Source organism: Talpa occidentalis, unplaced genomic scaffold (assembly GCF_014898055.3).
Source record: "Talpa occidentalis isolate TD23 unplaced genomic scaffold, MPIMG_talOcc4v2.1 talOcc4.13, whole genome shotgun sequence".
NCBI lineage: Eukaryota > Metazoa > Chordata > Mammalia > Eulipotyphla > Talpidae > Talpa > Talpa occidentalis.
This window is the reverse complement of record NW_023601322.1, coordinates 54,230,083-54,244,851: the sequence shown is the minus strand read 5'-3', so window position 1 is coordinate 54,244,851 and position 14,769 is coordinate 54,230,083. Positions and strand designations below refer to the sequence as shown.

The 14,769-nt window shown below is 43.0% G+C and overlaps 1 protein-coding gene across 1 annotated transcript in view; it reads right to left on the bottom strand.

The window, feature by feature from the left end:
* The window catches only part of LOC119242837 (uncharacterized), a 78,540-nt gene that overhangs the window by 43,219 nt on the left and 20,552 nt on the right, over positions 1 to 14,769 (bottom strand).

Genomic DNA, 14,769 nt, shown 5'->3' with positions numbered 1-14,769 from the left:
TGTGTTTCTTGGCACAGTTTTGCCAAGGTTTTCTTCAAGGTGTGGTTCATCTTTTCTGTTTGCCCGGAAGACTGCGGTCTCCAAGCAGCATGCAATTTCCAGTTTATCTGTAACGCACTGCTTACTGCATGGGTGACGTCAGAGACAAATGCCGGACCATTATCACTCTGGATAGAGTCCGGCAACCCAAAGCGAGGAATTATCTCTTTCAGTAGCTGTTTGGCAACCTCGGAACCTTTTTCCGTCTTTGTGGGAAATGCTTCCACCCATCCCGAGAACGTGTCGACAAAAACCAAGAGATATTTGAAATTGCCTGTTGTTCTAGGCATTTGTGTAAAGTCCACCTGCCAGTCCTCAAAAGGACACTTGCCTCGATATTGAACCCCAATGGCTTTAGGGTGGGAGTCAGTCTTGGGGTTATTCCTGGCACATAATTCACAACCTCTGGTGATCCGTTGTGCTATTTTGCGTAAATACGGACCCTTCAAATATGGGCGCACTGTTTCTAATAAGGCATCTCTCCCATAGTGAGATCCTTCATGAAGATGTTTTAGCACCGGATATACCAGGGCCTCTGGGAGGAGTATCATCCCATGGGAGTTTACTCTCCAAGTGGAGCTGGGGTCAAACTCAGTAAATCCCCACGCACGAGCTCTCTCCTCATCCCGCTCGGTATATTCAGGAGCATACTGAGTCAGGTCCACAAGAGGGATGAGTGCACCCTGGAGGGCAGAATGGGCAGAACGGGCAGCGGCCTTAGCCACCCGATCGGCTTCCCTGTTGCCCTTTGCCATGTCAGACCCACCCTTTTGGTGGCCAGGACAATGCATCACGGCAACAGCTGATGGTAAAGCTACTGCCTTTAACAGGGCCAGGATTTCTAATGGGTGTTTTACGTCCTTGTTACTGGCAGTGAGAAGTCCCCGCTCCTTCCAAATGGCCCATGCATGTGGAGAATCATAAAAGAGTACTTGGAGTCAGTAAATATATTGACTCTTTTACCTTTCGAGAGTTCCAATGCACGGGTCAGGGCTATTCAGCTTTTTGCGCTGATGTACCTGCCGGAAGAGCCTTGGCCTCCATGGCGTTCTGGAGCATCACCACTGCATATCCAGCACATCAACGGCCTTGGTCCATGAAGCTGCTGCCATCTGTAAATAGCTCCCACTCTGGGTCTGGCAGAGGCTGGTCAGTCAGATCTGGTCGGCTGGCATACACTGTGTCTATGGTTTCTAAACAGTTGTGGATTAAAGTGTCATCCTCAGGTCCATCTGCATTGCTTGGAAGCAGTGTGGCGGGATTCAGGGAGTTAGAAACCTGCAGCTTCACATTAGGATTGTCCAACAGAGCTGCTTGATACTTTCCCATTCGCCCGGCAGTCAACCAAAGTCCACCCTTCTGCTCCAGCAATGTCAAGACCTGATGTGGCACACACACACAGTGATGGGCTGACCCAATGTAAACTTCTCCGCCTCATGTAGGAGGTCACAAGTGGCAGCTAGAGCACGCAAACATGGTGGCCATCCCTTAGTGGTGTGGTCCAATTGTTTGGACAGATATGCAACGGGCTGCATTTCTGGTCCCAACAATTGGATTAGTACTCCAAGGCCAACACCCTGTCTCTCATGTACATAAAGTTTGAATGGCTTCCTAAGATCTGGAAGCCCTAATGCTGGTGCTGAAATCAACTTTACTTTTATTTCTTCAAAGGCCTTTTGACATTCTGAGGTCCAGGACAAAGGTTCAGAGTCCAGGCCTTTGAGAGCATCATACAAGGGTTTTGCTATTAATCCAAAGTTAGGAATCCAAATCCTGCAAAACCCGGCCATACCCAAAAATCCACGCAACTGTCGCCGGTTGCTGGGGACTTTAAGGGCTGAAATTACTTGTTTCCTTTCTGTCATCAAGCTCCGTCTGCCTTTCCTAATTTCAAACCCCAAATACGTCACCGTTTGTTTACAGATCTGTGCCTTTTGGGGTGACACCTTATAGCCACATTCTGCCAGGTGGTTCAGTACCACTATGGTATTTTCCAGACAAGATTTGTAGTCTGGACTTGCAATCAATAAATCATCTACGTATTGCAACAAGACACCCTGGTTTAATTGAACCTTCCTGAGATCCCTGGCCAGTATTTCCCCAAAAATAGTTGGGGAGTTCTTAAGCCCCTGTGGAAGCACAGTCCAGCAATACTGGAGAGTGCTCTTGGACTTAGGGTCTTGCCACTCGAAGGCAAAAAGCGGTTGGTCCTGGACATCTATTGGGATACAGAAAAACGCATCCTTCAGGTCTAATACCGAAAACCACCCAAAGTCACCAGGTATGGCAGTTAATAAGGTGTAGGGATTAGGCACAGTGGGATGTAAATCCCGAACAATGTCATTAATGGCCCTTAAATCTTGGACAAAACGGTACTCGCCTGTATGGGGTTTCTTCACTGGCAGAATCGGAGTGTTATACGGTGAGCGACAGGGCCGAATGAGTCCAGATTGAAGGAACCTTTTCAATACTGGCTCCATTCCCCTCAAGGCCTCCTCCTTTAAGGGGTATTGCTTCCTCCTCGGGGTTCTGCTCCCCTCCATCACTTCTATCTTTACAGGCTCAGCATTTTTCGCACGCCCTGGGCTTCCATCAGCCCATACCCATTTACTTACTCTTTCAACAATATCTGGAGGTAAAATTTCACCTTTCGGTGGAACATCTTGAGTAAGCAACATCTGGAACCACAGAGCATGCTCTGGAGGCACCTGTAGGTGAAGCCTCTGATGTTTTGGTGAGAATATAATACGTGCATTGAGCTTACTTAAAAGGTCGCGACCAAGGAGAGGGATTGGACACTCTTCCATGTATAGGAAGCTATGTTGGAGCTGTGTGGTGCCTAGCCGGCACTCCAAAAGTTGCAGGAAGGCTTTTTGTTGTGGCCTTCCTGTAATCCCAGTGACTGCTGCAGTCTCTTTGTTCATTTTAGTTAATTTTGAATTCAAAACTGAGTATGTCGCTCCAGTGTCCACCAAGAAATCAACGAGACGATCCCCCACAGCAAGTGTTACCCGGGGCTCTGAGGGGGTTATTCTAATGGGCTTCTCTAGATCTAGTGGAGCCCCCGGGCACCCCTATTCTGCATCTGAACTTTCTCCATGAACTATCATTTGTCTCCTCTCCTCTGTACTTGGCTCTAGATTCCTTCTACTCTGTCTGTATTCCCTCCTATCTTCACCTGAGGCTCTACCCTGTGCTGTCATTTGTCTCCTGTCCTCTGTGCTGGGCTCTCGATTCCTTCTCTGTCTGTATTCCCTGTCATCATCTGAGCCTCCACTCTGTGCTAACATTTGTCTTCTTTCCTCTCTCCTTGGTTCCTGGTTCTGTGTACTCCTTCTATATTCCCTCCTGTAACCCCTACGTGAATCATCATATCTTGGGGTTCTCTGTCTTCTATCCTGCCTTCTATAATTATTGCGTCTGCCGCTTCCCTGTAACCTGGGACAACTGTACTTCCAATGTCCCTCTTCCCTACAGAAAGCACACTGATTTCTTCCTAGGGGTTCACGTCTCTGTCCATTATTGTTTCCCTGAAACCCTGTTCTGTGTTCTCTTTGTAAGAAAACAGTCGCAGGTTTCGGTCTCCTGTCCTCTCTATTATTATAAACCCTAAATGCCAGGTCCACTACCTGGGACGGACTCATCTCTGTGACGCCGTCCACCTTAGCTAACTTTTTCTTTATGTCTGGGGCACTATGGGTAATGAAAGCCATAGTGATCAGACGAGCATTTTCTGGGGCATCTGGGTTTATATCTGTGTGGTTAGTGTAAGTTTGAATAATCCTCTCAAGGAACTCTGACGGATCCTCATTAGCTCCTTGCTCGAGTTGCAATATTTTGTTAAAGTTTTTTTGTTTGGGGATCCCCTGCTTCAGTCCTACCAATAAACATTTTTTATACAGATCCAACATCGCTGTTCCTCCATTGTTAGGGTCCCATCCAGGATCTCTCTCTGGGACAACAACCTCTGGCTCTGGGGACTGCCTATCCTGTTGGTGGAGATGGTCAGCCTCCTCCCTGGCTTTCCTGAATACCATCCTCTGCTCATCCAGCGTTAATAAAGTATGCAGCATGGACTGTATATCTGCCCAGTTAGGGCGGTGGGAGACAAAGATAGAGGCAAACAAGTTCGCCATCCTCTTGGGAGCCTGCCGGTATGAGGGAACAGAGCTCCTCCAATTTAGGAGGTCCGCAGTACTGAACGGATGGTGCGACCAAAAGTACCCAGCAGGTCTCCCATGTTCATTCAAGCCACCCATTGGCATCTGGCGAAGGGGAAACTGCCCTGCCTCAGGTTGATCCTTCCTGCCAAAATGGGTGCCGAGTCTAGTGTGGGGAGGAGACGCCATTTTAGTGTCCTCCCCAGAGGGCAGTGGAGGCTGTGCAGGGGTCTGCACGGGAGGGGCCTTGTCACGTGGAAGAGGATTTTGTCCTGATGTATTTAAAGTATTTAAAATATGATGCTCCTCCTCTTCTAACTCTGCTCGCTGGCTGTCCTCATGGAAAGGCGAAGGTCTATCCTTTCTCTGCACCATTAGCCTAGCCTTCGCCTCCGCCATATCTAATTTATGGAGGGCGGCCTGTATCTGGTCCTGCATACCTTTAAAAGCTGACTCAAAAGTCCGATTTTGTTGTTGCACTTGATACAGCATGCTTTGATAAGCTGACTCAAAAACGTTACGATTTTCATCCCTTATACTCTTAATAGTTAAATCAAAAGCCTGATTTTGTTGTTGGATGGCTATGTTAAGAGCCTGAATTTGTTGTTGGATGGCTATGTTAAGAGCCTGAATGTGTTGTTGCACATTCTCAGTATGTGAAGTAGAACTTCTACCTCTCACAGAAACAAGAATGTAGCAAATTGTGCTTACACATATTACCAAAAAACCACCCAGAAGCACAGTCTGTAAAGGGATGGCTTGTAAACCACCCATGTATGTATACAATAGTAAAATCACGTGCCATACACCAGGCTTCATCAAATTATTTATATTAATGGTGATATTTATTTATATTAATTTTATATTTAAATTAATTTTAAATATTTAAATACTGCCAATATTTATTTATATTAATGGTGATATTAATTTATATTAATGGTGATATTTAATGGAAGAAGGCTACTCAAATTCAAGGCCGGAAGGAAACCGAAAGAACTCAGGCTAGGGATGAAACTGTATAGGCTCATGGTTGAGGCCATATTTGAGTCAAAACGCACCCACAAGGGCTGTACGCACAGGGAAAAAACAGACTTTTCAGGACTAGAGACAAATATTATACTGCTAGTCCTGCAGAACTAGTGCGCTTATGGTGACCAACGCAAGGAATGTTACTTTGGGCTGGTCAACCGCGGGTGTAACTTGGAAACCACGCTGGGCGCCAAACTGTTGTAGAGCAGCCCCGATACAAAACGGGGTGCCTGACTGTGGGTCCTCACCCGCGCGCTTAAAAGGACTTATCAATGCTCTACTGCAGGCACACGTGAAAGGTTAATAAAAGGTTTATTTACAAGGGAAGGGGAAATGAGGAAATGTACAGTTCTGGGAGAAAAGTGGGAGACAAAGTTTTAAATGAGTCCTACCCGATCCGCCGATCAGGAATCCCAAAATGGCGCTCTCAGAGTTGGCCGCCAGCCAGGAGCGGTGAAGCTGATACAGTTAACAAGTTTGTCTTTCCCCATTTCTTGCAATTCCCCTTATCTAGCATTAACAGGATTGATGACTTGTCTTTCCCATTTGTTGCAGCTTCCCCTCCCCTTGGGAAGAAAAACAAGCTGGCGCCCACCGGTTTCCCTGCAGACCCTTCCCCCTCGCCCTAAGAAAAACAAGTTGGCGATCACCCGTCTCTGTGCCTTGACACCTTCCCCTTCCCTTAAGATGAATGAGCTGACACCCATCCATCTCCCTGTTGAGCTGGCACCCACTTGTCTCTGTGCAGACCCCTTCCCCCTCCCCTTCGCAGACCCCTACCCATCTCCCCCTGTATAAATACCCCTGCCCCCTGCCAAAGAGCAGGACGGTGGTTTTTTGGACATGAGTCTGCCGCCCTCCTCATATGTCGACAAATAAAACTGTTTTCCTTTTCCTCAAACTCAGTTCCCTTTTATTGGCTGAGGGAAACTGAGGCCGGCGTTCGGTAACAAAGCCAGGAGGCGAGCGATCGCGAGCCAGAGAGAGAGACCCCAAGGCCCACGTGTTTGGTTTTTATATCCAACCTGGCTGCCCAACTCCACCCTCAGGTCCCAGCCACCCTCCCTTTGGTGGTGATGGGATTTGTCTTTCCCAGTGTCCTGATGGCTTTAGTCTGGAGTGGGGGTGGGGCCCACAAAGCCTGTATGGGATTAACTCAGGACATCATTTCCCCCTATCATTTCCCCCTAACAAATTCTCTCACCCTCCCGCGCTTCTGACTGTACCCCGTGCATGTATAAACAAACAAATAAATAAATAAATAAAACCATGCCTCTATAAAAAAAAAATTAAAAAAAACAAAAAAAAGAAACTACAATATATGGTGAATAAAGTTTGAAATACTTATTCCTTGACGAGAGACAAATTTGTCAATCCTTGTTCTACAGTCATGATTTGTAAACATTCAAGCGCAGCTTCTCTGGCATAGGGAGGGTGAAGAAAGAGATCTGAGCCTGTGTCCTTCTTCCCTTATCAGGTCTCTGAATCTACAGAAAATAAGGGAACTTTTTAGAGTTTGAAAATCATTGAATTTATCTTTAATTGCCCAACCAATATTAGCTTGCTAATACTGTTAATAACATTTATATCAGAAATAATAATAATTCAGGGTTAGAGATATAAACGATGATTGGATAGTTCATTAAGTTGAACAAACATTATTAAGCAGTCTTTGTGGTGGAACCATAGCTGGGGGAGGCGTGAGGTATGGGGGTGTAAGAGTGCAGCAGAGATGGAGTAGAGAACAGAAAAGGAGGATTTATTGAAATACCCTGCAAGGGAACAGGGGGCAAGAGGGAGCTATACACCTGTGTGTGAAGGATTTGAGACTTTTACACTAGGGTTCCATAGGGTTTCTTACTTGGGGGCCAGTTTGCACGGGTTATCGGCTGGGGTGTCTGCTCTTGGGTGCAGACCTTTGACACAGACACATGTGCAGGCACTGCCTCTGCATTCCTGGAGCTGGGCTGGTTTATCTGCCATGGTGGTCAGTCTAGTGGCCCAGTTCCCGTGGCAGCCTTATTGATGCCCTTCTCTGTTCAAGTCTCTCAAACATGACTGTGGGGTAAGAGTGAGAGCTTACTTTTTAACCTTATGAAATGATACCCTAACACCCGTGTTGGGCCAGATGTATACTGCAGGAGTGACAACATAATCCTTTCTCTGGAAATCACAGTATTTTCTTTCCTTTTTCCAGAATTTATACTATTTTTGCTTATTTGATGGGCACATGTTTTAATATTTGGTTTGGACAGGGAATGAGTAATAAAAAAATAAAGCAACCCAATTCAACACCCTTTTGCTCTTTTGATTGTACCATAACTTACAACTTAATTGTCAGAAATTCTCTCTTAAGAAAATGTAGAATTGCTTCCGTGTTTAGCCTTTGGGGAAATGGGGTTCCCTTTTTGGTAATTTACTTGACACTTATTGATGTAAGAGTGTTAAGTCATAAAGTCCATGCTTTGAATTGCTTCTGTCACCAGAGACTTCCGAATTTAATGGATGCAGACAGGTGAATACCAGGAAGAGGGAATGTAAATCGCATATAGGAAAGTATCCACTGTGGCAGGAAAACAGAAACCAAATGGTATCTGGTGGGATAGCATTAAATAAGGTTAAAATTAAACCCCACCCCTTGCCCAGCAGGAAGGTTTGGGAGGCTTGAACACAGAGATAACTGATAAGGCTGCTCTGGGTCCCAAACCGTAAGATGGATCCCTTTGACCAGGAATGTGGAGGCAAGGCCAGGACACATTCTGGGTCAAAGATCAACCCCCCAGGATCAGACACCCCTGCATTAACCAGCCCAAAACTTACTCCCCAAAGCAAAACTGACAAAACCAGTTATAAAAGGGAACCCCAAATCTTTCTTCACTTGCAGATCTTTCCTGTCTCCCCAGCTGCTTCTCTTAGCAGTGTATTTGAACAAATGTGCCTTTTCTGTTCTCCAGTCTGCCTCTGGTGAAATTTTTCACCCCTGCACCTCTGGCCTGTCAAAGTATCATTAAGAATTTGAAAACCAAGACCCCACTTGTTACCCAGCAGGCAAGTATGGTAGGCTGGAATGATAAAGGGAGTGGATGGGACTGCCATGGAAACATGGACCTTAAGCTGGTGAGGCCCAGAACTGATGACCCTCTATGTGGATTCAGATCATCAGTCAGGACACACCCAAGACTAGTCACCCTAACCAGTCAATGGTTCTAAAGCGTAGAGACTTGGGACCCAAACTCTGAGCAGTACACCCTTCCTGTTTTGCCCTCTGCTTCTTTTAGCAGTGTATTTCAATAAATTCACCTGACATTTCCCATCTGTCTCTGGTGAACTCTTTCACCCCTGCAACAGGGCCTCCACCTTGATTCTTCCCCACAACATTATATATCAATAATCTTTGTTAGATAGAGTGGTGTGATTTCTTATAAAAGAAGATGGAACCTAACCTCTTCAATTACACCAATCTTCTATCTACCCAAACCTCTCCAATTTGTTCTCTGAATTCAGCAAATAAAAATAAAACTTAAAAAAAAAAAAAGCATGGGCCTCCCCTGGTGGCACAGCGGTTGAGTGCTAGGCTGTGAAGCTGCCCGCAGCCTCTGCAGCGCAGGTTCGATCCCTGGCCACCAGCGAGGGTCTCACATGGCGCCACAGAACTCTCCTGTTGTGCCCGCTGCTCCCCTCAGCAATGTATTTCGCCACTCTGTCTATTCTGTTCTCTGCTCTGGCTCTGGTGAATTCTCTTACCACCCCCCCCACACTTCTGACTGTACCCAGGGCTTGTATAAATAAATAAATAAATAAATCGTTTTTTATTTTTTTTTTAAATTTATTTATTTATTTATTTTTTTAATAAATTTTATTGTTATATTCCCCATACAATTGCAGCCCCCCATTCTGACCCCAATCCCTCCCCTCCCACCCCCGCCCCCCTAAAAGTGTCTCTGGTTCATAGTTTTTTGTTGATTTTGATTTTCACTTTCTTATAGTTATTCATTTTCCTGGTCCCTTATTTAAGTTTTCTAGATTCCTGCTATGAGTGAGACCATCCGGTATTTTTCTTTTTCTTTTTGGCTTATTTCGCTGAGCATGATCCCTTCCAGCGCCATCCATGTTGCTGCAAATTGCATGTGTTTATCTTTTTTGAATGCTGAGTAATATTCCATGGTATATATGTACCACATCTTCTTGATCCAGTCATCTATTTTTGGGCATTTGGGTTGTTTCCAAAGCTTAGCTATTGTAAACAGTGCTGCTATAAACATAGGGGTGCAGGTGTTCTTTGGAATTGATGTTTCTGTGTCCTTTGGGTAAATACCTAGGAGTGGAATTGCTGGATCATATGGAAGCTCTATGTTTAGTAGGTCCAGAAATCTCCATACAGCTTTCCACAGTGGTTGGACCAGTTTGCACTCCCACCAACAGTGCAGAAGAGTTCCTTTTTCTCCACACCCTCGCCAACATTTGTTGTTGCTAGTTTTTTTAATATGTGCCATTCTCACTGGTGTAAGATGGTATCTCATGGTAGTTTTGATTTGCATTTCCCTGATGACAAGTGATGTTGAACATTTTTTCATATGCCTGTTGGCCATTTGCATTTCCTCTTCAGAGAAGTTTCTTTTAAGCTCTTCTGCCCATTTTTTGACTGGGTTATTTTCTTTGTTGTTGTTGAGTCTCATCAGCTCTTTGCATATTTTTGTGATCAGTCCTATATCATTAGTGTTGGGTGCAAAAATGTTCTCCCAGTTGGTGGGGTTTCTCTTTGTTTTTGTTATTGTCTCTTTTGCTGTGCAGAAGCTCTTTAATTTGATGTGGTCCCAGCTGTTTATCTTTGCCTTCACTATCACTGCTTTGGGTGATGTGTCTGTAAAGATGTCTTTGATGTGCAAATCACGTAGTGTTTCGCCTATATTTCCTTCTATATATTTTATGGTTTCAGGTCTTGTGTCTAGTTCTTTAATCCATTTTGAGTTGATTTTTGTGTATGGTGTGAGGTGGTGGTCAAGCTTCATTCTTTTGCATGTAGCGACCCAGTTTTCCCAGCACCATTTATTGAACAAACTTTCTTTGCTCCAATGCATATTCTTTGCTCCTTTGTCAAAGATTAGTTGACCATAAATCTGTGGGTTTATTTCTGGATTTTCTATTTGATTCCATTGGTCTGTATGTCTGTTCTTGTTCCAATACCATGCAGTTTTGATGATTATGGCTTTGTAGTATAGTTTGAAGTCTGGGAGTCTGATGCCTCCATTCCCTTTTTTTTTTCAGGAGAGCTTTGGCTATTCGGGTTTTTGGTGATTCCATATGAATTTCATCAATAATTGTTCTATTTCTTTGAAGAATGACATTGAAATTTTGATTGGAATAGCATTGAATCTGTATATTGCTTTTGGTAGGATGGCCATTTTAATAATGTTTATTCTTCCAATCCATGAGCAGGGGATGTCTCTCCATTTCTTTGTGTCTTCTTCTATTTCTTTTAACAGTGTTTTATAGTTTTCTTTGTATAGGTCCTTTACCTCTTTTGTTAGATTTATTCCCAAATATTTGATTTTTTTTGTTTCGATAATAAAAGGGATGGTCTTTTTGATTTCTTCTTCTTCAGATTTATTGTTTGTGTATAGGAAGGCTACTGACTTTTGCATGTTGATTTTGTATCCTGCCACTTTACTGAACTGATTGATGAGTTGAATTAGCTTTTCTGTGGAGTTTTTGGGGTTCTCTATGTATAATATCATATCGTCTGCAAATAGTGATAGTTTGACTTCTTCTTTTCCTATTTGGATTCCTTGGATGTCTTTCTCTTGTCTTATTGCCCTGGCTAGGACTTCCAGTATTATATTGAAAAGCAATGGTGAGAGTGGACATCCTTGTCTTGTTCCAGATCTTAATGGAATTGCTTTCAGCTTTTCACCATTGAGAATGATACTGGCTGTTGGCTTGTCATAGATGGCCTTTATGATGTTGAGGTATGTTCCTTGTATCCCCAGAATTTCAAGGGCTTTTATCATGAATGGGTGTTGCACTTTGTCGAAAGCTTTCTCAGCATCTATTGATATTATCATATGGTTTTTATATTTCTTTTTGTTGATGTGTTGGATAACGTTGATTGATTTTCGGATGTTAAACCATCCTTGTGCCCCTGGAATGAATCCAACTTGGTCGTGGTGAATTATCTTATGGATACATTGTTGGATTCTGATAGCTAAAATTTTATTGAGGATTTTTGCATCAGTGTTCATTAGGGAGATTGGCCTGTGGTTTTCCTTTTTTGTGTTGTCCTTGTTCGGTTTTGGTATTAGTGTAATGTTGGCTTCATAAAACGTGTTTGGTATTGTCCCTTCCTTCTCAATTTTTTGGAAGAGTTTGTGAAGGATAGGCACTAATTCGTCTCTGAATGTTTGGTAGAATTCATTTGTAAATCCATCAGGTCCTGGGCTTTTGTTTTTGGGGAGGTTTTTTATTACCATTTCAATTTCGCTAATTGTAATTGGTCTGTTTAGGTGTTCTATTTCTTCTTTATCTAGCTTTGGGTGATTGTAGAGTTGTAGGAATTTGTCCATCTCCTCTAGATTGTTAAACTTGTTTCCATATAACTGTTCATAGTAGTTACTGATTATTCTTTTGATTTCTGCTGTGTCCGTTGTGATTTCTCCTCTTTCATTGATGATCCTGTTTATTTGTGCTTTCTCCCTTTTTTCCTTTGTGAGCCTGGCTAGGGGTTTGTCTATTTTATTGATTTTTTTCAAAAAACCAGCTCTTGGTTTCATTGATCTTTTGGATTGTTTTTTTAGTTTCAATTTCATTTATTTCTGCTTTGGTTTTTATTATTTCTTTTCTTCTACTGGTTTTGGGTTTTTTGTTGTTCTTTTTCTAGATCTTTGAGCTTCGAGATGAGGTTGTTTCTTTGCGTTCTTTCTTGTTTCTTGATGTGAGCTTCTATTGCTATATATTTTCCTCTTATTACTGCTTTTGCTGCATCCCATACATTTAGGATATTAGTGTCCTCCTTGTCGTTCAATTCAAAAAATTTTTTAATTTCTTCTTTGATCTCCTCATTAGTCCAATGGTCTTCCAGTAGTGTGGTTTTTAATCTCCATGAGGTAGGAAAGTTCCTTGCCTTCTTTTTATGGTTTATTTCTAGTTTGATGCCTTCATGGTCAGAAAAGATGGTTGATATGATTTCAATCTTGGTGTATCTGTTGATGTTTGTCTTGTGCCCCAGTATGTGATCGATCCTGGAGAATGATCCGTGTGCGCTTGAGAAAAATGTGTACTCCGTTTTTTTGGGGTTTAGTGTTCTATAGATGTCTGTTAAGCCTAATTGCTCTAGGTCCTTATTTAGAGCTTTGGTTTCTTTACTTATTTTTTGTCTTGTTGATCTATCCATTGTTGATAGTGGTGTGTTGAAGTCTCCCACTACGTATGTGTTTTCTCTGATGTCTGTTTTCAGAGAGGACAACAGTTGTCTGATATATTTTGGTGCTCCTTCGTTTGGTGAGTATATGTTAATGAGTGTTATTTCTTCTTGAAGTATTGTCCCCTTGATCATAATGTAGTGACCATTGGGGTCTCTTTTTATCTTTTTGAGTTTGAAATCTGTTTTATCTGATATAAGTATAGCTGTTCCTGCTTTCTTTTTTGGTCCATTTGCTTGTAGGATTGTTTTCCATCCTTTAACTTTGAGCCTATTTTTATCTTTTGTAGCTAAATGTGTTTCCTGGAGACAGCAAAAGGTTGGGTTTTGTTTCTTAATCCAGGCTGCCACTCTGTGTCTTTTTATTGAAGAGTTTAGTCCATTTACATTTAGAGTTAATATTGATATGTTAACATCTGTATTTGCCATTGTGTTTGTCTTTCCTTTGATTTTATTTATTTATTCTTTTAATAACTTTTTTTTTTTTGGCCTTCTTTCATTGTTATTCGTCCCTCTGAGGTTCTGGCTTTAGGACTCCTTGTAGTATTTTTTGGAGTGGGGGTTAGTTGCAATGAAATTCCGGAGTTTCTGTTTGTCTGGGAAGGTCCATATTCTTTCTTCAAAGAGTAAGGAGAGCTTTGCGGGATAGAGTATTCTTGGTTGGCATCTGTTTTCTTGGAGTCTGTTGACTATGTCCCTCCACTCTCTCCTTGCCCGTAGTGTTTCTTCGGAGAAGTCTGATGTCAGCCTGATTGGTTTTCCTTTGAATGTTATCTGTTTCTTCCCTCTTGCCAGCTTCATTATTTTTTCCTTGTCCTGGATTCTTGGGAGCTTTACTATTATGTGTCTTGCTTTATTTTTCCTTTCGTCGTGGAAGTTTGGTGTTCTTCTTGCTTCTTGTATATCAATTTTCAGCTCCTTCTTCACATTTGGGAAGTTCTCTTCAATTATCTCTTTGAATATTTTCTCTGTTCCTACATCTCTCTCCTCTCCTTCTGGTATTCCTATAACTCTTATATTTCCTTTCCTCATGGAGTCAGATAGTTCCCGAAGTCTTTCTTCGTTCTTTTTCCTTCGTACTTCTCTTTCCTTTTCTGTTTTGGTTCTTTTTATTTCTGTGTCTTCAAGATTACTTATTCGTTCTTCCATTTCATCCATTCTGCTTTCATTGCTTTTCCCAGAATTCTTTAGTTCTTCCATTAATTCTTTGATCTCCTGCATTTCTTTTACTTCCCTCTTTAGGGACTCAATTTCTTTCTTCTGACCATTGTTTTCCCTCTCTAGGGACTCAATTGCATTCTTCTGATCGTTGATTATTTTTCCCTTATCATTGTTTTCCTTTATGACTTCTGTCAGTTTTTTAATCACGGCAATTTTAAATTCTCTTTCTGGAAGGCTCAGAAATTCTTCCAAGTTATTGTCTTTGCAATCTGGGGGCTGGCTTTCTTTTTGTGGTGTGCTTTTTCTCTGGAGAGTTGCTAGGTTGCGTGTGGTTCTTCTCCTCCCTACTGTCTGTTTTCTAATTTGCCGTATGCGTTGGGACACTGTGTTGTTGGGACTGGCCGGCATCTTGGGTGGGCTTCTCTGTTCCCCTCTGGTTCTTCCAGGAGTCATCTGTCAGTTTCAAGCAGCCTTTAATGGAGAAAGGTCCCTGTTCTAAAATGCCGATGTGGGGACACACTCCCCTGTGCGCCTGGTCTGCCCCGGCGGTGGGTTCCTGCTCCCCTCTGGGCTTGGACTGCAGGCCAGAGGGGGTCTGGCGTGGGCGAACTTCCCCCGCTCACCTCTGGCTCCGCAGGTTCGATCCCTGGCCACCAGCGAGGGTCTCACATGGCGCCACAGAACTCTCCTGTTGTGCCCGCTGCTCCCCTCAGCAATGTATTTCGCCACTCTGTCTATTCTGTTCTCTGCTCTGGCTCTGGTGAATTCTCTTACCCCCCCCCACACTTCTGACTGTACCCAGGGCTTGTATAAATAAATAAATAAATAAATCGTTTTTTAAAAAAAGCAAATAACAATTACATCTGCCAAGTTGCTCAGAATAGAAAGTTTGGCAGCATCTTTAATTTCTGTCATTCCCTCACTTTCTATATCCATCCAAATCAGCCCTATTACCTACATCCTAAG